This window comes from Stenella coeruleoalba (assembly GCF_951394435.1).
Source record: "Stenella coeruleoalba genome assembly, chromosome: 17".
Classification (NCBI taxonomy): Eukaryota; Metazoa; Chordata; class Mammalia; order Artiodactyla; family Delphinidae; genus Stenella; species Stenella coeruleoalba.
The window spans coordinates 37,960,294-37,984,806 of record NC_137163.1 but is presented as its reverse complement, the minus strand read 5'-3'; positions in this window follow the sequence as shown (position 1 = coordinate 37,984,806).

Here is a 24,513-nt window from a genome sequence, read left to right as displayed (position 1 = left end):
TTTCCCTTGGAAAAGAAGAGATAATAATCACTACCTTGAAAAGCTACTTTGTGAGGATGAAAAGAGGCAAGGGATATATATAGCCTTTTGGGCAATTAGTATAAACTCAATCAACATTAGGTTTTTGGACCACTGCGCCCTATGCACTCTAAGCAGACATTCCCAGGGGGACTCAATTAACAAAATGGACAAAGCTCAGCTTTTTGTCCCTGCCCAGTATGGCCCTTCCCTGGGCGACCCTGTAGCCACAGTTGCGTCAGACTCCGCCTGGCTGCTGAGCTACAAATCTCTCTCACCTTCCAGCCAATTGTGGGCCCATATGTTAAATTGCCTTTTCACTTGATTCATTCTTCCTTTAGCCCCTAGACCTTGCCCTCCTCGCCTTCACAGCCAAATGATCCCCGTTTTCTCTCTCAGAGCCTACAGCCCACTCTTCCCTTAGAAAGTGCAGAGGAAAGAACCATAACAATACATCCTGGATGAAGGTTGGCAGCTCGGGGGAGAGGCTGGTGTCAGGAGCCTACGAGGGTGCCTTGGGAGTCCTGGCAGATCTGAGAGACACTCAGTGACCCGTAAGAACAGGACACTTTGAGGTCAGCAATTTTTTCCCTAAAACGTTCCACAACCTTCCCTGAAGATCAGTTATAGCACCAAATATATCAGCCAGCCCATCACCCCTTCTCCTTGTGGGACATGTTATTCCCCCGATACCTGTGAGCCATCTTCATCAAATCAGCCCTCTGAAAGCTCTGAGACTGAATATCCCTGGCACTGCAGCTGTTAACGAGGAACAGAAATATAATAAAGGCTTTTCATTTAACAATGAATCAACTCAAGCACTTGGGAAAGGCATGACATTTACAAGAACATTTACATTTTTGTGCTAAAATATTATTTTAAAACTTCACACTGTACCACCAAGTACAGTTCTGGGTGGAATTAAACACATTTCATGTAACTCAATATCATAGGTTTTGTTAAGCCTGTGCTCGTGAAATATCTGAGCTTGCACTGGAATCAAGGTAAGAAAAGTGGCTCAGGAGGGGGAAATGTGAGAATATATCCAATGTCTTCAGTTCTTATGTGCCTAGAAAACCAGAGCCAGTGTGGGTGGATTAGATGACCCCAGCGACTTGACTGGATGCCTTACCCTGAGGCTAATACACAAGTTCCTAAGAAGAACTGAAGGCTGCAAATCTTGCCTACTTGACAAAAACATGGCTGAGTTTCCGGACTACTCAGTTGATTGCTTCTAATCTGCCCTCCCAGACAGCTCATTATTTCTTTCCTAAACATGCCAGGTGCTAGATGGCTTTCTCTCGGGCTGAGGAAAAATGAAGTGAACCTTAGGAAGTATAGAGTTGAGCCACTCTCCTTGGTAGGTACCAGAAGGATCGTTGCTTAGGGAGCTCGTACAGAAACAAATGGTCTGGGATTCACTGCCCTGGCTATAAGGGCTCCCTGGACTTTAACGCCTTTCATATTTCTCTCTTTCTTTGGAATTTATGACTTTAGCAAAGCAACTGATGCACGTAATTCAGAAATCTAACTTTTCTGGGAGACACTTTGAACATACAGACATAACTAATGTCTTACTTTAAACAAAATTTTCCCGATGATCTCTGCATGAAGCATGGAGGTGGCTCCTTTTCAGAATCCCACATTGTACACAGTGTGGCTATCACTTTGTTCCTCTCAGTGAAATAGTTTGTTTCTGACATGTTTCTCTCTCCCACTTAGACGAGGCTTCCAGCATGACCAAGGGTAGCTAACCCAGTGCACCCATGTTCCAGGGACCTCTCTGTACTGTGTGGTTTTCTTGTGTTCCGTTTCTCCTTGGCTCTGCGGTATACTCAAATCAGACTACTTTTAACAAAAATGTTGGCAATGACATCATTATGCTGCAAGTCAGGTTCTCTTCGCAAATCCCCTTCCCTCCCCTGGAGCCAAGTACCTATGAAAGATTTTGTAATGGTACTTAAGACCCTGAGGACTCTGTTATCAGTTAGGATATAAATTCAGTTACATGTGACAGAGACCCAGAATCACACTGGTTTAAACAAGATAGAAATATATTTCTCTCTCATATGAAAATTGCTCCCAACCACATAACTCCGGGAACTTCTTGAAGTCTTCATTCCAGCCAGCAGGGAGAGGGAAGGAGAGGGGACACTCCTTCCTTCTGAGGTTTATGACCTGGAAATGTCACATGTCACTTTTGCTTACATCTCATTGGCCAGAATTTAGTGATCTGGCTACACCTGGCTGCAAAGGAGTCTGGGAAGTGTAGTCTTTAGTCTGGGGTAGCTTGCCTGATACTGTACTTGAAGGCTACCAATACATCAACATAATGTTCCACACAATAACAGTGAAGCCAAAACGATCTGTGACTTTGAACCGGATTCTTCCCCTGAACCAGTGTTGGTGGAAGTACTCCCTTCACTTTACAACCTGGGGAGCAGCATGTGCATCAAATATGATGTTTCGTATTTGGGGATCTGGATTTCTTTACCCAAGGAAAACTGTATACAAAACGGAGCACATGAAAGAATTATCCAGATAATTCAAGGCAAAAACATCAAGTTCTTGGAAGCAAGACTTCTTATTTTGGGGGGCTTGAACAGGAAGGACACTCTCAGGGTGAGGAGACCAACATGATGAGAAGTGTTAAGTGAAAACCTCTTGTTGGGCAGAGAAATACATTTGAAGGAGCTGGCGCAGTGCCCCCAACTGCCTGATCAACACGATGTGCCAGGAGAAGGAAGTGATGCCAAAACTCGGCCTCTGTGCACCGGTGCCGAATCAAATCTCGGAGACAGAGTTTTGGGTAAAGTAGAAAAGAATAGCTTTATTGCTTTGCCAGGCAAAGGGGGGACACAACAGGCTCCATGCCCTCAAAACCTGTGTGTCCCAACTAGGGAGGATTTCGTGAGGAGTTTTATAGCAATTGTTCAAGGGTGGGTTTGCTGAGTTTAGGGGGTGCGCAGGGCCTGCACTCCTTTAATCTGGTCTCAGGTGATCTCTTGATGAGCTTCTCTGGTTCCTTTAATCTGGCCTCAGGTGGTCTTCTCTGGAATAAAGAATGCTAACTCCATTTGTTGGGGGTTTTGGTTCTGTAAAGAGCTCAAAGATGTTGTTATGTGTGTCCCTTGAGGTGGAACCAGGACCCTGCCCCAAGGCTGCACCATTGTTTTTCTTTTGTTTTTGTTTTTTTGGGCTGCTTCTCCCTTGTCTCTGCATCCCCTCCTTTCCCTGCTTAGCAACAGTTTAAATCTGCCCTTTGGGATTCAGGGAAGGTCATGGAGACTGCAGTCTGTTCCCTCCCATCAAAGAATGGGGGACACAGAAAGGCTCCATACCCAGGAGCCCTACAGGGTCCTGCTGGGTTTCAGAAGCACTGGTTACATTGCAGATTCCAAAGTCATTGTGTGCCATGTTTAGGAAGAAAGGCAGCAGTCACTTTGTCAAAAGTCACAATCCTGACATTAGCCTGCCTGGGTCCCCACGTGGGGCAAACACGCTTTCTCTGTCACTCCCTGCAGTAAGGCTGCTGGCTGCTACTTCTAGACGACATTGGATGGGGACTTAGACTGAGAGATGACACTTCTTTATTCTACCCTGAGTTCAGGAAAAGATGTCAAAAAGGGAAATGTTAGGCCCCTTGACTGCCGAGTTTTTGTGTTTCCTGGCAGAAATTACCTAAAGCAGTGATTCCTAATTCTCACTGTACATTGGAATCGCGAGAGGAAATTTTTAAATATCTACGTCCGGGCCGAGCCCCAGAGATTCTCATCCAGTTATCCTGAGGTGTGGAGTCAAAGGAGAGGAATTTTTAAACGTCCCCGGGTGATTCTAACGTGCAGCCAGGGTTGAGAACCGGTAATCTAAGGAACCTCCTCCCTGTGTTTTGAAGTGAGCCCTGATCCCTCCTAATCACTACAGGATGTGCAACCAAGATTAGAAGATTTCAGATGGACTGAGCCGGGGGCCCTGCTGCCTTCAGTGGTTGCAGCCAATTATCACACACCCAGAGCTCTGATGCTGAGCCCTGGAAGAGGGTAGATAGAACAAAGGGAGGAAAAAATAGCAAGAGAGAAGATTACCTTTGGTCATGCTCTTTTTGTACAAGGAATCCAATTAAGGAGCCCCTCAAAAGATGTGGGTTTAATATCATTCTACACAAGGACCTAAAAAGGTTGTGGAAAATGAAATGATTTCAGGGACCAGCTCCTCTGTCAGTTTCCATCAAGGGTCTAATATTGAAGACTAACAGTAATGTCACTGAACTTCTCACCTTTCCATCATGTTTCTCATCGCTTCCCTGCAGTAACCCAGCACTCTGGCCAAGCTGGACCACTCTCTGTTCCCAGTGTCCCAATTTTGTCATAGAGTCTTTTTCATTTCCCCCAGTGTGATGTTCTCTGGGCCTCTTCTTAATCCCATATGTTGTATCTTTATTATGACATGAGTTATATATTCTACTTTATTTTATACTTACTTGTATTCCAGTCTTTTCCTCCCAACAATACAAAAGCATCTTGCAAACAAGCCCTGTGTCTTACTCATCTTTGCATCCCTAACATGGTGCTTTCCATGTGATTGGCCCTAGCAAATATTTACGGAATACATATGGTTTTCCAGAAGCTTCTCCAGATGGTTCTTTCATTTAGTGTGTAGGTCCCAGGAAAAGGTACTTCATACCTTATCTCTCACTTCTGAGCCATGGGAACCTTAGCAACTCACTCAGATTCTGAATGAAGGTTCTTCTTAGGTCCGCCCAGGATAAGAGAAATCTCTGAACGTGCCACCTACCACTTATCTAGCAGCATGGCAGTCTGGTATCCTAAATGGCTCTCTTCCAGCTGCCGTGAGTCACTTGACCTTTCAGGATAGGAAAGAAAAAAATCCCATAGTCCCTCTTTAAAAACCGTGGGGCTATTAGGGGAAAAGGGGGGTTGGAATGGGTGGGGTTCAGCGGTGGACACACAAAGAAAGTTCTTCAAATGACAATAAAGCATTTAAATAGTTATGGCAAAGGAAGGAATGCTTTCCAGAGGCCAAGAAGTTTTTCAGTTAAATGAAATTCTCCATCTCCAGGGAGGCATGGACCCCTGATCTGAGCTGCAGGGAGTAGAGAAGGAGGGCTGGCAAAGGATTTTATTCCTAAACACATTCCTGTTTTTTAAACTTTAAAAAGCCAGCCAAACACTCTGCCTCCTTGGGAAACAGGAATAATAACTACATCCACAGAATTTGTTAGGATTGACTGATTAATATTATTGCCATAGTAAAATTAGCATAACCGATATTACACGTATATGACTCAGTACAGTTTACAAAATTTTTCTTATGCATTGTCTCACTTCAGACTCACAACAACCCTGTGACTCACAACTTATCTCCGAAACAGAAATGGACTCACACACATTGAGAACAGGCTTGTGGTTGCCAAGGGGGAAGGCAGTGGGGGAGGGATGGAGTGGGAGTATGGGATTAGCAGATACAAGCTATTATATGTAGAATGGATAGACAACAAGGTCCTACTGTATAGCACAGGGAACTGTATTCAATATCCTGTGATAAACCAAAGTGGAAAAGAATATGAAAAAGAATATATACACACACACACACACATATATGTATACTGAATCACTTTGCTGTACAGCAGAAATTAACACCACTATACTTCAATAAAAAATAAACAATAAACAAATAATTTTTTAAAAATTATGATCCCCATTTTACAGAGCATGAAACTGAGGCGCTGGTTGCTGGCGCGGAGGAGGGATAACGTGTTCTTCCCAGCCACACCACACCCTGGTGACACGGAAGGCAAGGCAGAGGGAGCCCCATGTAAACGCCCCGCCCCCGCTCAGGACCCGCGTAGGTGCAGAGCTCCACAGGTTCTGGAGTCAGACAGACCCGCCCAGGATCCCAGCTCTGACTCTCCAGAACCTTGGGCAGGGGACTTATTAACTTCACTGAGTAGCAAACTCCTAATTTGAAAAATGGACATTATAATACCCACAGGTTTTCTTCAGGATTAAATGTTTGCGCAGTACTTAACACAGGGCCGGGCACAAGACAAACCCTTAATGAGTGGTAGTTATTAATATTAGTATAGGCTTCAGATATGGGCAATAGCACACCACACATTGCAAAGTGCTCTGTAATTATGGCTTCTAGTTAAATCACGGCTTAATGGAAAAAACATCTGGGAGTTTTCGCTGGCTGAGAGTAAACACTAATTTCAAATGAAAAATCTGTGCTAAACCATAGTACCTCAAAGGGGACACCAATATTTTTCCAAGATTATGTATTCTGTTTCCAAAAGTATACACACTGATCAAAACTGGGTTTTATTTATTTTAAAATACCCTGCGTTTTAAAATGTCTCCCCATAAACCATGTCCACTAGATTAACCCATATTTCACTGCACACTTCAATAATCTTTCCACGTTAAACAACCACCTTGAGTTTACCCCTCTGTATTTATTATGCCTGTATTTTATTATTTTCTTGGTAAACCTTGTGTTTCAAAGGCTTTCCAGAACAACTCAATCACAAAAATTTGCTTTTAGGTAACACTTAAGATATAAGGTTTTAACCCAGTGGTGAAATAATTTTAATTATAAAAACAAAACAATGAAATGGAATCCTAGTGACAGTTAAACAAATCTTTAATTGTCCAGCCAGCTTGTGAATCCCTTCTTCCTTCCTTCTCATTCAGTTTGCAGACCTGGATGTCATCTCATTAAATCAACGGCTCAGATGTGCACACAAATGTCTTACACCAATTACACATATCTCTTTCCACCTCTCTCCCAACACCTCTTCTTACACAGTGGCGACATCAGATTAAATCAGGGGAAGAAAGTAAATAAGGAAATCTGGTAGCTGAAGCAAAAACAAGCAACTGCAGCTGGTGCTTCAGGTCAACAGTCCCCAGGTGTCAAAAGGAGATTTTGTGATGTGAATGCTGAGTGTGTGCGTGTGTGTGTGTGTGTATGCAACTCAGTAATTACTGAATTCCCCCTATTTCCAGTACTAAAGTACACACCTAGCACCTATGTCTGAATAAAAGTTTATCAAATAAATCAATGAATTACAAATAGTCCACTAAAATCACACCCTGTAATAGCCCTTGCAGTATACTACGATCCCACTTACTCATCATCTGCATTCAACAATTTCTTTGGCAATTAAAAGTCTAAACAATTACACTTTGTTCAAGCCCCAAATACCATACAGATTAGATAACATGTGCCTCCTGTATTAGCTTCTGAATGGTATCCATCTGCGCGAGCTTCCCCCTTACCCCAAGAGCTTGCCAAAGTTTTGGAAAGACATGGGAATGTGTGTCACACGTGGAAGGAAAATGGAGGAGATGGTGCTGACTGACGTGCTGAGAACAAACCGACGATCTCACTTTCCTCAGATCCATAATTCTGTGGGCTGAGTCGCCCACGGTCTCCAACCGTAAGCCCTCGCTCTCCTCTGCGCTGGGCCCAGGGAAAGGGCCCCTGAGCCTGAGGATTGGGAATGGCTTGCAGTTGCAGGAAGTAACGCAGGGAGTCTGCTTTTCAGCATCCTGATCTCTGATGCTCCGGGGAGTCCTGGGATGTCATTGTAAGAATAGACTCTCAGTGAGGAAATAAGGAACTGGTCCCAGAGTCATTTTAAAAACACATCTGCTGTTGGAAAGAGAAGTGAATCTAACATCTTTCTCATGGAACTGACTTGCAGATAAGTGGGAACTTTTGGTGTCACTCCTGGTGTCATTCCTCACCCAGCTACACAGCTGGGATTGACCCTTATCCTCCTGTATAGAACTCACATGAAAGCCCAAAGCCATGATGTCAACCCCTGGCCATTTAATGATCAGGTTTTTTGTTTTCCTTTTAATAATCTTTCGTTCTCACCATCTGGAATTGGCACCTGAACAATGGTAGGATGTTTAATATCCTCCTCGGAGTTGGTAAAATTGGATGAACTTCTTTGGGACTGGAATTAATATTGGGGGAGTTGTTTTCTTTCATTACAAACTCAAACATCTCCGAACTCTTAATGAACAAGATAAATAAGTCCTTTCTTCACTGTCAGAAAACAGACGGGTGCTTGCTCTTCACAAAAAGGACTTCACAATTTATAAAGTGGTGTTTTTGGGGTAAGCAGTATGTACTCCATTCTCTGGATGTAAACTAAGAGGCCTCATTCTCACCATGAGAAGGACTGGGGTGAGACTGCACGTGTGGAGTCTAGCAGGAGGGCAGGTCAGTTAGATAGAGGGCCCTGACCACAGACCGAGAGGCAGAGAGAGAGTGTGGTAATGGATGGGGCTGCAGGATGAGGCTGTGTTGCAGGACAGCTACTCTGGCAACAGGAATGGGGCAGGTGGGAGTAGGAAAGGACAGAGTCACAGTGGAAATCTAGGCCCCTGCATGTCAGGGTCTGGCCAAGAGATGGGGCCAGTAGAATGCCCCACAGGAGATAGTCTAAAGAAATGGGACTTGACATTGCAGCACTGTTTACAACAGCCAAGACATGGAAGCAACCTAAATGTCCATCAAGAGATGAATGGATGAAGAAGATGTGGTACATCTATACAATGGAATATTACTCAGTCATTAAAAAGAATGAAATAATGCCATTTGCAGCAAAATGGATGGACCTGAAGATTATCATACTAAGTGAAGTAAGTCAGACAAAGACAAATATCATATAACATCACTTATATATGGAAACAAACAAACATAAAAGATACAAATGAACTTATTAACAAAACAGAAACAGACTCACAGACTCAGAAAACAAACTTATGGTTACCAAAGGGGAAATGTTGGGGGGGATAAATTGGGAGTTTGGGATTGACACATACACACTACTATATGTAAAATAGATAACCAACAAGGACCTACTGTATAGCCCAGGGAACTCTACTCAATATTCTGTAATAACCTAAATGCGAAAAGAATTTGAAAAAGAATAGCTATATATATATATGTATAACTAAATCACTTTGCTGTACAGCTGAAACTAACACAACATCGTAAATCAACCATAGTCCAATATAAAATAAAAATTTTTTTGAAATGGAACTTGAAATTGGGACTTGACTAGATTACTGACGAAGTAAAGGTGGACCTAACAGCAGGCCTGAGTGGGCGCAAGAAATGAAAGAGACAGGAATTAGGTGGGGTTGAAGAGTTCTGGAAGGCTAAGTTCCAGAAAGCCCCTGAGGGGTGCCCAGCCAGCCTGTGGTCACTCACCCTTTTACCACAGCTCCAGTGCAACTGGCAGGCCTCAGTTTCTTCCGAGGTGCTCCAAAAAGGAGAAAGAATGGAGTCAACTGCTTTGGAGAAAGAGTTTTGTTCTTAGAGTTTTATATGTGGCAGCCAGAGAGCTCCCCAATGTTATCAGGCCTTCAGGTCTTGCATTTTACAATGGATTTCTCTGACAACATGGTGCTCACCCAGAGGAGGAGAACCAATGGAGGAAAGTCCTTAAAGATGATGCCCAAAGGAGAAAGGCTGTTGCCTTTAAAGAGATGTCATGTGAGGAAGAAGGACCAGATTATCCAGAGGGGCCAAACAAGGAGAAAAGGTTAGAAGCTGCAGGGGTGACAGATAGTGATTCCTTACAGACTTTTCTATCAGTGAAGACTCGCAACCACTCCTCTTCGGGGTAAAGCCTTCCCTGAGGATGTCCGAATCACAGAGTTGTTGAGTTGGTGGGGACTATAGAGTCCAACTTCTTTGTTTTACAGAAAACAAAAATGTAAGCCTGGAAATGCTACAGACAGACCATGGGTCCTGGAGGTGAGAGCATGGGCTCCTGCATTGAGGGAGCTGTTGGTTGAGATGACCTTTGAATCCATTCCAACTTATGAGCCTATGTCCCCCAAAACAGCTCAAAATCCAAGCAGAGAGGCAGAGAATCATGGTAGCTAAGAACACTGGCTTTGCTCTCAGAACTGGGGTCAGATACTGGCTCCATCATACACCTGCTGGTGACACTGGACTACCTGAGACCTATCTGCCTTGCATCTATCTTACTTCTTTATGCACAAAATGGGACCAATACCTGTACTATCTCAGAGGACTATTGTGAGGGTTCAATGAGAGAATAAAGGTTAGCTATTATTATCTTCACCCAGACCCAACACCTGACACCTAGATGTCTCATAGAACACAAAATATAATTTACCTTATTGTTGCTACACTGAAAAATGCTACGCTGGATGTCAGGCCAATATGCATGAACCCACTTACCATTCTATGGAATTCCATCCTTTTAGAGCCTTTGGAGTTTCCTGCTATACCAGGTTTCTCTTGAAGAAAAGTAGCATTCGATTAAGAATTTATAGTCAATCATTCATTCACTTACTGAGCAACTACAGCATGCCACACCCAGAGCTACATACTGGGGATAGAAAAATAAACCATACACAGGTCTTGTCCTTAGGAAACTCAACCTAGAGAAGAAGATAGATCACAGGAATTTTTTTTTCCAGAAAAGGACTCCGGTTCATATCAACTCATATTTTTGGGTGAATACTTGTTATGGGTTGAATTGTGTTCCCCCCAAAAAGATTATGTTAGAGTTCTATCACCCAGTAATCCAGAATGTGACCTTCTTTGGATATAAGGTCTTTACAAATGTAAGCAAGTTAAAATGAAGTCATTAGGGTGGGCCCTAATCCAATATGACTGGTGTCAGAAAGAAGGAGAAATTTGGACACAGAAATATACACACACAGGGAGAACTCCATGTGAAGATGAAGGTAGAAATTCTGGTGATGCTTCCAAAAGCCACAGAAGGCCAAAGGTAGGCAGTAAATCACCAGAAGCTGGGCAAGAGGCCTGGAACAGATCTCCCTCACAGCACTCCGAAGAAAACAACCCTGCTGACACCTTTATCTCTGACTTCCCAACTAGGCTCCCAAACTGTGAGACAATACATTTCTGCTGTTTAAGGCACCCAGTTTGTGGTACTCTGTTACCACAGCCCTAGCAGACTAGTACAATACTCTATGCTAAGTTCTCTGCTAGGCACTTCAGGAGATATAAAATAAGATGAGATACAACTGTAATACTGTGTCATGTTATAGCAGGATGAACAAAGTGCTGGAGTAGCACAGAATAGGAAATGATTCATTCTAATGGGGGAGAGATGAAAGCAAGAGAGTCTTTATAAAAGAGGTGACATTTAAGCAGGGTCTTAAAGGATGAGAACTGAGGCTGCGTAAAGGGTAAATGGTGGTGTCACTAAGTAAGAGGGAAGGTGGGGAAAGAGCAAGTTTGGTGGGAGGGTAGTAAGACCAGGAGTTCTATTTGGAATGTTTTAAATCTCATCAGAGTAGAGATTTCTATTCTGTGCACCCAAGATTAGGAATCATCTTATTGTGTCTATTAAATTTAATCAGTCTTACCTGGGGGCCACAGAAAGCTAAATCATTCTTGACTTTTGAGGAGTCATTATCTCAAGGCCTGATGTTCCCAGTGTAATAAGCAAGCCCTCTGGGATCCTCGCCCTGCCTGCACATCCCTGCCTCTCTCATTCACAGCTTGTTCTCATCTTTCCTTCAAGTCATCTGAGTTGGATGACTACCCAGAAAGTCTCCCACTGCTGCAGAATCGGAAATGTGGGCCCTCCACCTAACAGCTGGGGTTGGATTCAGGGTTGCCAGTGGATAATTTCTTGCTTTTGGAATTCAGAGGGAAGGGCTATGGAGCAGGACCCTGACCCAGGAGTGGCTTCCGAAGCTCTTCAACGCAGGCAGAGGGAAGTGAGTCATCACTGGCCATCAGAGAGGAGGGACTCCCTGCAGCTGGACTCCACGAAAGAGACATGCCGGACACCCGCACAGCCTGCCAGGCTTCCTTAAGGGAGGCAAGTGCGCTGGAAAGGAGGATGGAAAATTACACTCATAGATTACCCCTTAAAAAAAAAGTTGATGGAACTGACCAGTATGTTGTGGAAAATTCTGGGCTCACAGGACAGGGAAAACATAAAACTGGGCTTTGTCAGGGTGGAAGCAAGAAAAAAATCATTAGAGAAAAATGTAAAACCTGTGCCATGCCCTTCACTCGTGCAAGAAACCTATCCTGATTCTGCTAGGTCGACTCCCCTCTTTCTGAGCCCTTCTCTTCTCTTGCTTTCCCCTTCTTTCCTTCTTTCCTTCCTGTTCTCTTGCATTGGTTTAATTTTTTTCAGGAAAGTCTATGGACTTGATGAGTTGCTGAAGTGTTTGCCGATGAGTCAATTGCCGTCTCCCCTGTGGTGTCAGACTCTCTGCTTCTCAGGAGAAGGGGATAAGCAGAGCTCCTTCATTTACCAGGAGCAGCCTCTGTGCACACCTGTTAGCTTTTGAGGGGCTAATAAATAGTGTCCCTGGTACCCACTGGCGTTCTGAAACCATTCAGAGGTAGACACAGGAATCTGGCAGATGAAGTTGGAAATATCACCTTCAATACAGATAACAAGCTCTCCTGGAGGGCATGGCTTAGCTCTGGTGTCACTGTCACCCACCAGTGAAAGGTGCAGCTAGAAAATGGCAGGCTCTTCCTTAGAGACCAACCCTGCAGGGCTTCCCTTGTAACCAAGAACAAATGAGACACCATCCCTATTTAAAGGCTCACCAATCAAGTAAGACCCTCCTCTTCCTCTGGGGAAGACTAACGCAGGAACAGAGGGAGGCCAGGGTGTTCCTCTAAAGAAGGACCCTTCACACGGAAGGAACCATCAAGAGTGGGGAATATGTGTTCCCCTCACAGTGTTCCCTGCAGGAAGAGGTTTAGGGAGGTTGACTCCCAGTGCCCTTCCCAAAAGAATGTCAGGAAAGGCAGAATTTCAAGCACCCATAGAAGAGACGTTTCTGGAAGTTTTTGGACAGTTGCCTCCTCCTGTGGTAAGGTTGGTCCTCCTCTGCTCTTATCTCACTACCATCATAAATCAAGAAGAAATGTTTATCATCCATCTCAGAAACCCCTCGGGAGGCACTAGAAGGCATTCAGAACTGAGCTTCATCATTTCTTCCTAAAACTCTCAATAGCTTTCGGTGTCCTGTGAGATGAAATCCAAACGTGTTAGGCTGGTATGACATAGTCTGGGTTTTTTTCCCCAATATCCATCTTCTTACTTTTTTAATACAACCCTCACCCACAACACACACCTGAGTTTTAACTGGGCATAAGACTGCTCAGCTAAGGACAACATTTCCCAGCTTTCCATGTAGCTAGTTTCTAGTTAATGGGACATAAGAAAAAGTAATGCAGGCAATATCGGGATCATCTCCTTAAAAAAAAAAAGCTGACCTAAGTGTCCATCAACAGATGAATGGATAAAGATGTGTGTGTGTGCGCGTGTGTGTGTGCGTGTGTGTGTGCATGTGTGTGTAAAACGTGGATAGACATCCAACACGGATGGACTTAGAAGGCATTATGCTAAGTGAAATAAGTCAGACAGAGAAAAACAAATACTGTATGAGATCACTTACATGTGGAATCTTAAAAATACAACAAACTAGTAAATATAACAAAAAAGAAACAGACTCACAGATATAGAGAACAAACTAGTGGTTACCACTGGGGAGAGGGAAGGGGGGAGGGGCAATATGGGGTAGGGGATTAAGAGGTATAAATAATTATGTATAAAATAAGCGACAAGGATATATTGTACAACATAGGGAATGTAGCCTATATATATATATATATTTATATATATGTAATTTTTTAATATTTTTTATATTTTTAATTTTAATTATAATTTATTATAATTTGAATATTTTGATATTATTTTAATATAATTAAATTTAATATTTATTAATTTTAATTATAATTTATTGATTTTTATATTTTATTTATTAATTTACTTATTTTTGGCTGTGTTGGGTCTTCGTTTCTATGCAAGGGCTTTCTCTAGTTGCAGCAAGCAGGGGCCACTCTTCATTGCGGTGCGTGGGCCTCTCACTGTTGCGGCCTCTCTTGTTGCGGAGCACAGGCTCAGTAGTTATGGCTCACAGGCCCAGTTGCTCCGCGGCATGTGGGATCTTCCCAGACCAGGGCTCAAATCCGTGTCCCCTGCATTGGCAGGCAGATTCTCAACCACTGCGCCACCAGGGAAGCCCCTTGACTTGTATTTTAAAAGATCATGGTGGCCTTCCAGTATCTAGAAAAAGTAAGCTATGTTACACAGATCAAACGTCCAGCTTAAATCAAAGAAAAATGATGGATAAGACTGTAAAAAATAAAAACAACTGAAAAACATCGACTATCTGAAAAGACTTGAGGAACTTGCAGGCTAATTTTTGGATGAAACTCTGTAACCAGAAAGGTAAGCCAAAAATGAGACCTACAAAACTGCTTATGATCTGAGGGCATTTGCCAATGACACAAATGACTCCAGTTGCCAGCAGCAGACCTAGAGAGACAGGAGTTGGGCTCAAGCCCACCGAGAGTGAGGAGTCTGGGGAGACCCTTCCCACACTGGTCTGAGACCCAAAAGGACTATAATCTCAAGTCAAGTGCAACCAGATCTCATCCTGCCTCTGCCCCCTCAAACCTCTGGAAACTTCACAAAGGGTTGTTTTGGTGGTAAAAAGGGAGAGGGAAAAGGAAAAGAAAAAGAAAAACAGCTATTCTTGAGTATTTGTGGCCAGGGCCAGCCCTCTTACAAATTTGTACCGCATTCTATACGGCCTGGAGTATGAGCCACTGGGTCTCAAACCCTGAGGTGTTCTGATTGATAGCTCATCTCAGAAGAAAACATATCGAACCTAGGCTTCAGAGGACCCACACAAACAATTTTTCAACAGAAATGACCAGAAAGCAGTCAAAGATTAGCAGGCATACCAAAAAAACAGGCCAACCTGAACATAAACAAGAACCATCCAAAAAAATCACAGACCACAGGAACAGATCCACAAAGATTTCAGATGGTGGAATTATGAGACCCATATTTATTAAAAAAAAGAAAGAAAGAAAAAAACTTTGATGGCATGTTTAAAGAAATAAATGACAAACATGAATATATATGCATGGAATAGGAAACTCTACAAAGTGATACAGCATATCTGAAAAAGAAACGAATTTCCAAAATGGAAAAACACAAGAACCAAAAACGACAGTAATAATGGTTGTATTTGGCTTCAAGTTGAACACATCAGAAGATAAAAGTAGTGAACTGGAAGAAATTGTGGACATCCTCTGGGTCAAGTAGAATCTCATTTTCTAGGACTTTAGGGCAGAATTGTTCTCAATTCTTTCAGTTGCATTATGGTAAGTTTCCACAGGCTGAGCTGCTCTTTTGTAGAGCACATATGGATAATTATTATCTCTCCTTCCTCATAGGAGCTGCGATTCTCAAAATATTTAACGTGGTGGTTGATTGCACCCATATTTTTGGTCAGTAGCCCAAAGAAGCCACAATTAATTCTCCTGCTAAGTAGACCTCCAGTCTCAGCACTGAACCCAGAACTCTGAAAGAGTGGAAATTTGCCATCGCTGGCAGGTGGAATTATCAGTAGGTGCTTGATGAATGCCTAGTAGGTCAATTTGATAATATTTCCCCTTTTGATTAAAAACCAACATTCCCAGCTCCATATGGCACCTGAAGGGCTGGGGAAATTTATCTGAAGTTTCCATAAGCAAAATTACAGTAAGGACCTCTTTGCCCTTGGTTAATTGAAAATAAGCTACTCTCTTTTGGAGAGGGACTCGACCCTCTGAGGGCTGCCATGGAAACTCACTCACTAGAAGATTCAGCAACTGCTCACACATTTTCATTTCACCCACAGCAAGATGTAATCCAAGCAAAGAAACACTCAAAACATAAAAATATTTATTAGCGGGGGACTGCAATGTGTGTCTTGCTAGTTACAGGCCCCACCCTCTTTCTTTTGGAGGATGCCCAGCTGGAGTGTCCAGGGGGAAAGTTATCCTAGGACCATCATCATAAGCCAGCTCTGAAGACTGACCAAGAAGAGTATAGGACATGCCCTTCAGGAAGAGGAAGAGAAAGAGTAAATTGTTTGAGAAGTCACTGGCTTCTGCATCTCAAAGAAATGAGGAGGTTCAGGTCAGGACAGGGTGACCAGAAGCCTCCAGGGAAAAACTCATCTCTGATTAACCTTCTGCTCTGCTTGCAAAACCTTCCATCAATGGCTGAGATTTTGGAGCCATTTGCCTAAAACAAAAGAAACCATAATATCGCCAACTCAGAGGGAGAACAAAGCACTGGATTAATAAAAAGTAAAGGAGGTGGGGAAATATCTTTGGAGGAGAAGGCAGAGCTTGACCATCTTTTATATTCTCCCAGTTTCCAGATTCCAAACCTCTTGGCTGTATTATCATAGCATTCAGAGCTGGAAGGAAAATGAGTTTTAGTCCAATATTTTTACATTCCAGGGGAGGAACCAAGATCCAGCCATGTGGATGAATGATGCATCCAAAGTAGTTAGTGACAAAACCAGACGCAGGACCCAGGCTCCCTGAATTACCACCTGCACTGACCCTTCCTTGCCCCAACTTCCCAGAGCCCATCAATCAGCAAGTTCTACTGGGTCTAATTTTCCCATCCTCTCTCTTGCCAGTGCTACCACAGTGGCACAAGCCCTTACCACCCAAGACAGAAGAAGAAGGTCAGTTTTGTGCTAAGCCCTTGGCAAACATGCATTTAACCTTTACAACAAACTGCGAGATGAGTAATAATTCTTGTCATATATGAAGGAACAGAGGCTAGGAGACTGAGAGAAGTCACACAGCTGGCAAGTGACAGAATTAAGTCTCAAACCCTTCATTCACCTGATTCCAGGTCCACGCTCATCACCTCATCATCTACTGCCTCCCAAGACTATTTCAAGGGCATCCTATTTGGACCCCTGTGCTTATCCTCTTCCCATTTCAAACCATCCTGTACTCTGAAGCCAGACTAATCTTCCTAAAACTTGCTTTTAATCATGTCACTCCCAACCTCTTATCTTGTCCACCATCTGGTCCAACTAACATCCAGCCTGCCTCCCAAGGCTGGTACTTGCTGCTCTGTAGATGTGTTTCTTCGTTCCTCATTTCCCTCCCCTACACTGCCTTCCCCCTGACTTTTCTTCTCCTCAAAACACCAGCATTGGTTCCTTTATATCCTCAATACTAACTGAATGCCTACTAATTCCTCTACAAGATTTATTGCCAAGAGACAGTATAATTTAGTGGGTAAAACAGACTGGACAAGTTGCCTGATTTGAATCCTGACTCCACTAAATATTAGCTACATGACCTTGGGCAAGTTTCTCAACCTCTCTGTGCTTCAATTCCCAAATTGTAGAATGGAATCATTATGGCTCCTACTGAGAGGATTAAATTAGTTAATACACATAAAACACTTGGAACAGTCCATGGAACAGAGTAATAATAAACAGGAGCTAGTCCTAGCAGTAGTACTAGGTACTGTCACCGAGTCTAAGCTCGTACTGCTCACCGCACGACAGGCCAATAATTGAGAGACAAGCTGTTGGGGCAAGGAATAATGACTTTATTCAGAAAGCCAGCTAATGGAGAAGATGGTGGACTCATGCCCCAAAGAACCATCTTGCCTGAGTTAGAATTCAGGCTTCTTTTATACTAAAAAGGGAGGGAGTAAAGTCAAACACTTTCTGGTTCCCATCGGCCTCCAAGGGGTGTGTTAATTTCTTCCTGCCTGCAGTCATTCACAGGTGGACCTGGTCAGGATGTTTCCTGTGAGCTAAACAAAGGTATTTTAGCTTTATGGTCATTACCTGGGAAGCAGGGTTCCCAGAGATGTGCCATTACGTATAATTTAAGCTTATAGGCAACATCCCTTTAGTGATTAACTTGTGATAGAATACAAAGGCTCTTCCCTATTACAGTACCAAGCACCGGGCTAGTTACTGGGATACGGAAATGAATAAATCACAGTCAGCCCCTTTCCTCGCAGTCCAGTGAACAAGGTGGGCATGTCAACCAAGAATCACAGCCCAGTGCTCTATGTGCTGTAACAGAGGCAGGTACAGAGGGCTGGGGGGAAGATGTTAAGTATCTGAGGTAGGGTATGGTTTCAGGAAAGAAATTATGCTTTATCTCAAAATTAAAGAAGCATAGGAGTTCTTCTGAATACACAGAGTGATGGCATAGGAGTGACATCTGAATAAACATGGCACAATCATCCAGGGAGGATCCAGAGGCTGGAACAGGATGGGGCCTGATCCCATGAAGACCTTATGCCATTCTGAGAAGCTTATCCTCGAGACTGTAACCAGAGGAATGCCCACCCCAGACCATAATGGTCTCAGCCACTTCTGACCTGGTCAAGAACACTCATTGTATATTTTACTAATATGATACTTATTTGCTGTCCTATCCTATTTCTGAGTACTAAGCAGCCCACACAAGCATTTCTGAGAAGCTTTGCTATGCTGACCCACCAATGGCCCCTCTCTGATGCTTCTTATCCTAGGTTGATATGTTTTCCACCAGGGAACTCTGCTACCTTGGCCACAGCTGACTGGACCAAGGACTAGCACCTGACCTGCAGGCAACTACCTCTTGGTTGGCCAGTGCCCAGGGAGGGGGGCCCAGAACCAAAGCCAGGCTCAGTGGTATCTTTTCATCCTGTATGTGGACTGCCTAGAGTCCCTCTCTTAAGGAAATCTGAATGTGAAACACACACAGAGAGGAAAACAGACATAGAGGCAATGAAAGTGGGAAAACTCACTTTGAAAAAAGCAGTAAGCAGAAGCCACGAATCAACCAAACCTACAAGGTAGAGAGCAGTACCGGCAGACAGGCAAAGCTCAGAAATAGATGAGGCAGCATCACAAACACGGAGCACTAGGTAGGGAGCCGGTAATGAGAGAAGCCATACTATATCCTGAACCATATAGGATACGGTTGCCAAACACTCCTGGTTTTTGTGAGTGCAGCAGGGCAGTGGTTAAGACAATTTTCTGTTTTCCCTATTTCCCTAAGCATCTTCAAATTAAACCCCAAAACACTGTGGACAAGTCTCTTTTCCTTGGAACCTGAATGAGTCTAATGTAACAGGGACAAGTCCTTTCTGCCCAGCTAGATGGCATGGCCTGCGAGGGCTTTCTCGTGGAACAGCCTGTGCATTGGCAGAAAAGCAAGAAGGAGAACAACTTATTCAGAAAGATTCCCAGGGTTTTCATAAGAGGAAATGTAGGCAGCCTGTGGAGGGAAGGGTGACACAAGAGACAGGAGAAGCAGGGAGGGGCCAGATCCTAAGGGGGCAACCATAGCAAGGAATCTGGGTTTCATCCTGAGATTATGGGGCTCTGTTTAGAGCCCCATAGCTTAGGAAGGAAGAATGATATGGTCAGGTTTGAGATTGTTGGATAAAGTCACATTATACACTGTCATCTCCAATGGAGGTAGATATAAAACATTTACAACCCAGAGGAACCCTCTTCAGTAAAAATGACTTTCCCCTACGTGACCCGGAAGGAAATCCAACTTTCCAGGTGTATTCACCCAGCCAAAAATGGAAAACAAAGAAATTTAGGCAAATTACAAACTCCAGTGCCCAGACAAAGGAAGCCCCCGCAAAGAACAACTCCTCCAACCATTATTTCCTTGAGACAGAACATAACACACACGAAGGAGACCCAGAGCTGGTGAGAGCTTTTCTGAATGTTTTGTGAAATGTGACACTCATTTCTCTGGGGAAAACAATCTCTAAAGAGAGATTTCATGGAAAGTCACCCTGTATCTTATCTACTTTACCCTGGTCTAAGTCTCACAGTCACCTGTTTCTACCCCACACAGTCGGGCACTGGAAGCTTCCAGAAGGACTCTGGCTACAGAGCAGTATTAAGAACTCGGGATGAAGTGACCTCCCGGGCTCACTCTGGCTTCTGGAACTCAGCCTCCACCTGCCAGCGCGCTGTCTCCCCTGCTTCGTGCTTACCTTGTCTTTCCCTCTCACTGATGCCTTCAAATAGCCCTGTGTTCCCAGGAACAGTGGTTATGCTATCAATTCAAAGAACCACCACTTCAGAGGAAAGGGATCGCGAACCCACCCCGCTCCCGGGTCCCCGCTGGCTATTTGCAGAAGTTCTCCACAAGCCAAGAAAAGTCCTCCGCGTGCGATACCCGCTCCATCACAGTGGGTTAATCAAGGCTCTCTGCAGCTTCCTCCACGATCTGCTCGCACTGCCTTCTCTCTGAGACTTGGCAGGGAAACGCACGCTGGTTTTCATCCTAACTCAGGGACAGCGAGGTTTTTCATACCTGCGCAGCGGCCTGTGCCAGTTTGGATTCAAAGGGGCATCACGGGATGAAACAGAAAGAAAAGCAGCGGAGGCGCCAAGCTGCAAATCATAACCAGCTTCCCTGATGCTGTGCCACAGTCAACGTTAGACTGGAGAGCCCATTTCCTGTTTTCTTTACAGGTTAAACCCTGTCAAATTTGATCCAACTCCAACCCAAACTTGTCTCTAACAAAATGATTGTTTTCCAAGCTCCAGCTGCTGGCAGATTCATTTCGAGACATATTCAATACAAGTGAACCACTGTATAAGGTAAGATGCTTAAGCGGGGTGCCTTAGTCTGAATTTTCCTCTTGTTCTCTGTTCCCTTCTTTCCCTCCTCAGCTCTTTCTTTCCAGTTTTTGGCCTTTGTTAAGTTCACTCCTGGGGCCTCATTTCTGCTTCATTTTCTAGACGTCTTTTCATTTTTCCAGCTACCCTCCTCCTCACTTATTTACCCTTCACTCTATTTTCGTCTTGTTTCTTCCTTCTCCTCTCCTCTCTTTTCCCTTTCTTCTGGCTTCTTGCCTCTTCTCAGTCTTAATGTTGAGAGGATCTACAATCCTAAACTCACAGTGGTATTCCAAACGTTGGCAGCAGGTACCACAGGGGCGCTGACTCCTCAGGACAGACGCTAGCAGTGGAGCGGGGAGATCCAGAAGGTTCCCTACTTTGCTACTAACTAGTGGGTTGTGAGAGGTGAAAGAGGACAGTGGGGCAGGGACAGGAGAGCACCCTCAGAAGGCTTATGGAAGTGGCTAATTACATTAGCAATTCAGAACAATTTCGATCTTTTAATGATCAAAAGTGTACCAGACTGAGAACAAGAAAACAGCCACTGACATGTGGGAACGGTCCTGGTTCTGTCAGCCAGGCCTTGGTGTTGCTAGGAGCTGGCACTGACATGTACAGCCAGACCTTGTTGAATATGAGCGATTTCACAGAACACCAATGACTGTGATGGATCCAAGGAAAAACAAGACCACTCACACAAAAATATGAACATCATCCAGAGTGCAAAAATGGGGCTTCCCTGGTGGCACAGTGGTTGAGAGTCCGCCTGCCAATGCAGGGGACGCAGGTTCGTGCCCCGGTCCGGGAAGATCCTACATGCCGCGGAGCGGCTGGGCCCGGGAGCCATGGCCGCTGAGCCTGCGCGTCCGGAGCCTGTGCTCCGCAACGGGAGAGGCCACGGCAGGGAGAGGCCCGCGTACCGCATAAACAAACAAACAAAGTGCAAAAATGACCACACGTCCTCCTATCCTGCTAATGAGTGACCCCTCTTCTTTACCAATTACAGTTCCAGCCTTGATTCACTCATCCTGCCTTCTACGGTCGGGTTAAGATACCCAATGATAGAATTACCCCCACTCTTGGAACGCATCCTATTCTAATTTCTTCACCCCTCCCTCAAATCATCAAGCACAAGCCCAAATCCTATAGTAGGTTCTTTCCAACACCCTTTAACTGAGTCTCCCCAAGTTCCCCATGGTGTGTGTCTCCCCCGTTACAACAAGCAACAAACCCAACTTGTTCAACCACAGGTGTGTTCCTGGTGGGCTTTGGCTGAAGGTCACTGACGAGGTGCATTTTTGTCCTGCCAAAGCCTTGAGACCACTTTTTTTTTTTTAAAGAAGATGTTGGGGGTAGGAGTTTATTAATTTATTTTATTTATTTTTGCTGTGTTGGGTCTTCGTTTCTGTGCGAGGGCTTTCTCTAGTTGTGGCAAGTGGAGGCCACTCTTCATCGCAGCGCGCGGGCCTCTCACTGTCGCGGCCTCTCTTGTTGCGGAGCACAGGCTCCAGATGCGCAGGCTCAGTAGTTGTGGCTCACGAGCCCAGTTGCTCCGCGGCATGTGGGATCCTCCCAGGCCAGGGCTCGAAGCCGTGTCCCCTGCATTAGCAGGCAGATTCTCAACCACTGCGCCACCAGGGAAGACCCTTGAGACCACTTTGAGGAGAGGATTCTGACAAGGAGGACCTGAGCCCTCACCTCAGTGAAGGGCACCAGTTAAGTTCCCTGTGAGGCACAGACAGGGGACCTGCTCTTCACCCTGTCCCCCTTCCCACTGGTAATTCTGGAAAGCTCCCAAGAGAAGAGCATGACAGAGAGGGAAGTCTTCCAGATCTAGCAGGGGAGATCCTCACCTCTTGGCTGGGGAGTCCTGCTGTAAGGCGAGGGGGAGGAAAGGGCAGAGTTTGGGACAGATGAATCCTTTTGCCTCCTCGAGGGTGGAGGCAGCTCTCTACATTCTCAGAATAATTCCCGAGCATCTATAATACTGTTGTTTATTCCCCCACCACAAACCACTTCCGCTCCAGAGCCGACCCTACTTCCTCCCCATGACTAGGGTTTCTAGTTTGGTCCAGGAGCTCCAGCAGGCATTATTTTCCCTTTCATCATGGCTTTCAACTAACACACAGGAAGGAGCTTAGAGCCAACAGAAAACTTAACGCATCAATGCCGATGTCAGGAGATAGGACCAAGCCTGCCTCTTAGAACGCAACTTAAGCTGAAGGTAAGCACTAGATTCCAGGAACCTGAGTGGCCACACAGTTTGCCCAAGTTCATGTAAAAATGCGTCTTGTTATAAAGCAGTTCCTTCCTGCCTTCAGACACTTGAGTGAAATATGCTTCAGAAGGACTCATAATCGCTAGACACCAAATGAGCCACCAACCCAGGATTGCCCCTAAATTATTCAAGATGTTGGAAAAATACATACACAAAACAGATCAATCAAAGAAATCAAATACATGCCCTGCGGTTCTGAGACGATTAGGTGGGAACATTCTGCAATTACACACAAACAATTATTTCCCCCACTGAGTGGTATCAGAAAACTTGGAAAAATTAAATGCGGTATCATATCACCAGCCCACAGAATAGAAGGCGTCATCCTGAGCACTGGATATCAGTAAACAGAATTACAAAGCCTAATAGGATCACAGAACAAAACCTGAGGGAATCACCGCCTTTCAAACAAGACCATGATTATCTCCCTGTGTGAGCTTATGGGGGGCGGGGGAGGCAGGGGCGCTGTTCCTGATTCAAAGTTCTCAAGGTCACAGGAGGAGCACCTGGGGATGCCAGAGCTGATGGGCCGCTCTGCATCCCACCAGCACCCAGCACCCCAGCTGCCCACTTTGGGACAGTTTAATCTGACAGAACAAAGCAGCTGGAAGATGTTGGAGCAGAGAAAATCATGGCATGCCGAGGAGGCATTCTCCCTGAGCTCATTAAAAAGATATATTAATTGGGATAACTAAGCTGCTATAACAAATAAATCCCAAATTTCCAGGGACTTCACAGAATAAAAATTTCTTTCTCTCTTAAGTACCATTCCAATGTGGGCGTCCTGGCCAGCGGACAGCTTTCTTCCTTACGCCGATCAGGGCCCACCAGCCCTCCAGAGCAGCAGCTCTCTGCCTTGGTCATCTTCTAGAACATCTGGGGAGCTTAAAACTCTTGCTGCCCCCCAGAGTTGTGTGTGGGGTTTTGGTTTCCCCAAAACACAGTCTCAGTGATCAAATCACATTCTGTGAACGGGTATGCAATGGAAAGCACAAACCCTGGAGGCAGCCTCATCTCCCCAACTCATCTGAGGGCCCTGAAGAATCAAGGCCATAGTATATGACTATCTGTGACCATTTCCTCTCCCCACCCAGTAACCAGCATTGTCTGGGGGGTGGGAGTAGCAGGTACTTCGAGTCCACTAGCACAGCCCACACTGAGAGTGAAGGTATGAAAAGGTAACCAATCAAATGGAGAACTTTAGCAGCCAAGGAGAGTGCTTGGTGGAGCCCCATTGGCTGGGAACCAGAGTGGCCTCTGTATTTAAAGCAAAAGAGGAGCCCATTTTCTGCTTGGCTCCAATCTGGAAGTTACTCTTTTTACCAAATTAAGCCACAGGGGAAGCCCCTTCGCCGTGTCACAGTGTAGAGGCAGTGGGGCAAGCCCAGCTCCTCAGGGGCAAGTCCCAGTGCTTTGGGAAAAGACAGCCTGTGACACCTGGGGTCAGCAGGAAGTCAGTGTTTTTGCTGAGCTTGGTGAGGGACGTTAGCCTCCTTTAAACACCATCAATGGAGACTCAGGCTGAAAATACACTGGGAGCAATGGCAGAGCAAGACTGAGAATTCTCTCATAAGGGCCAGAAACAAGCAATCAATAGTCCCACAGACTGGTCTGGGACAAGAGCAGCGAGGCCACATGACAAAGGGTCAACAGGGTCAGGGT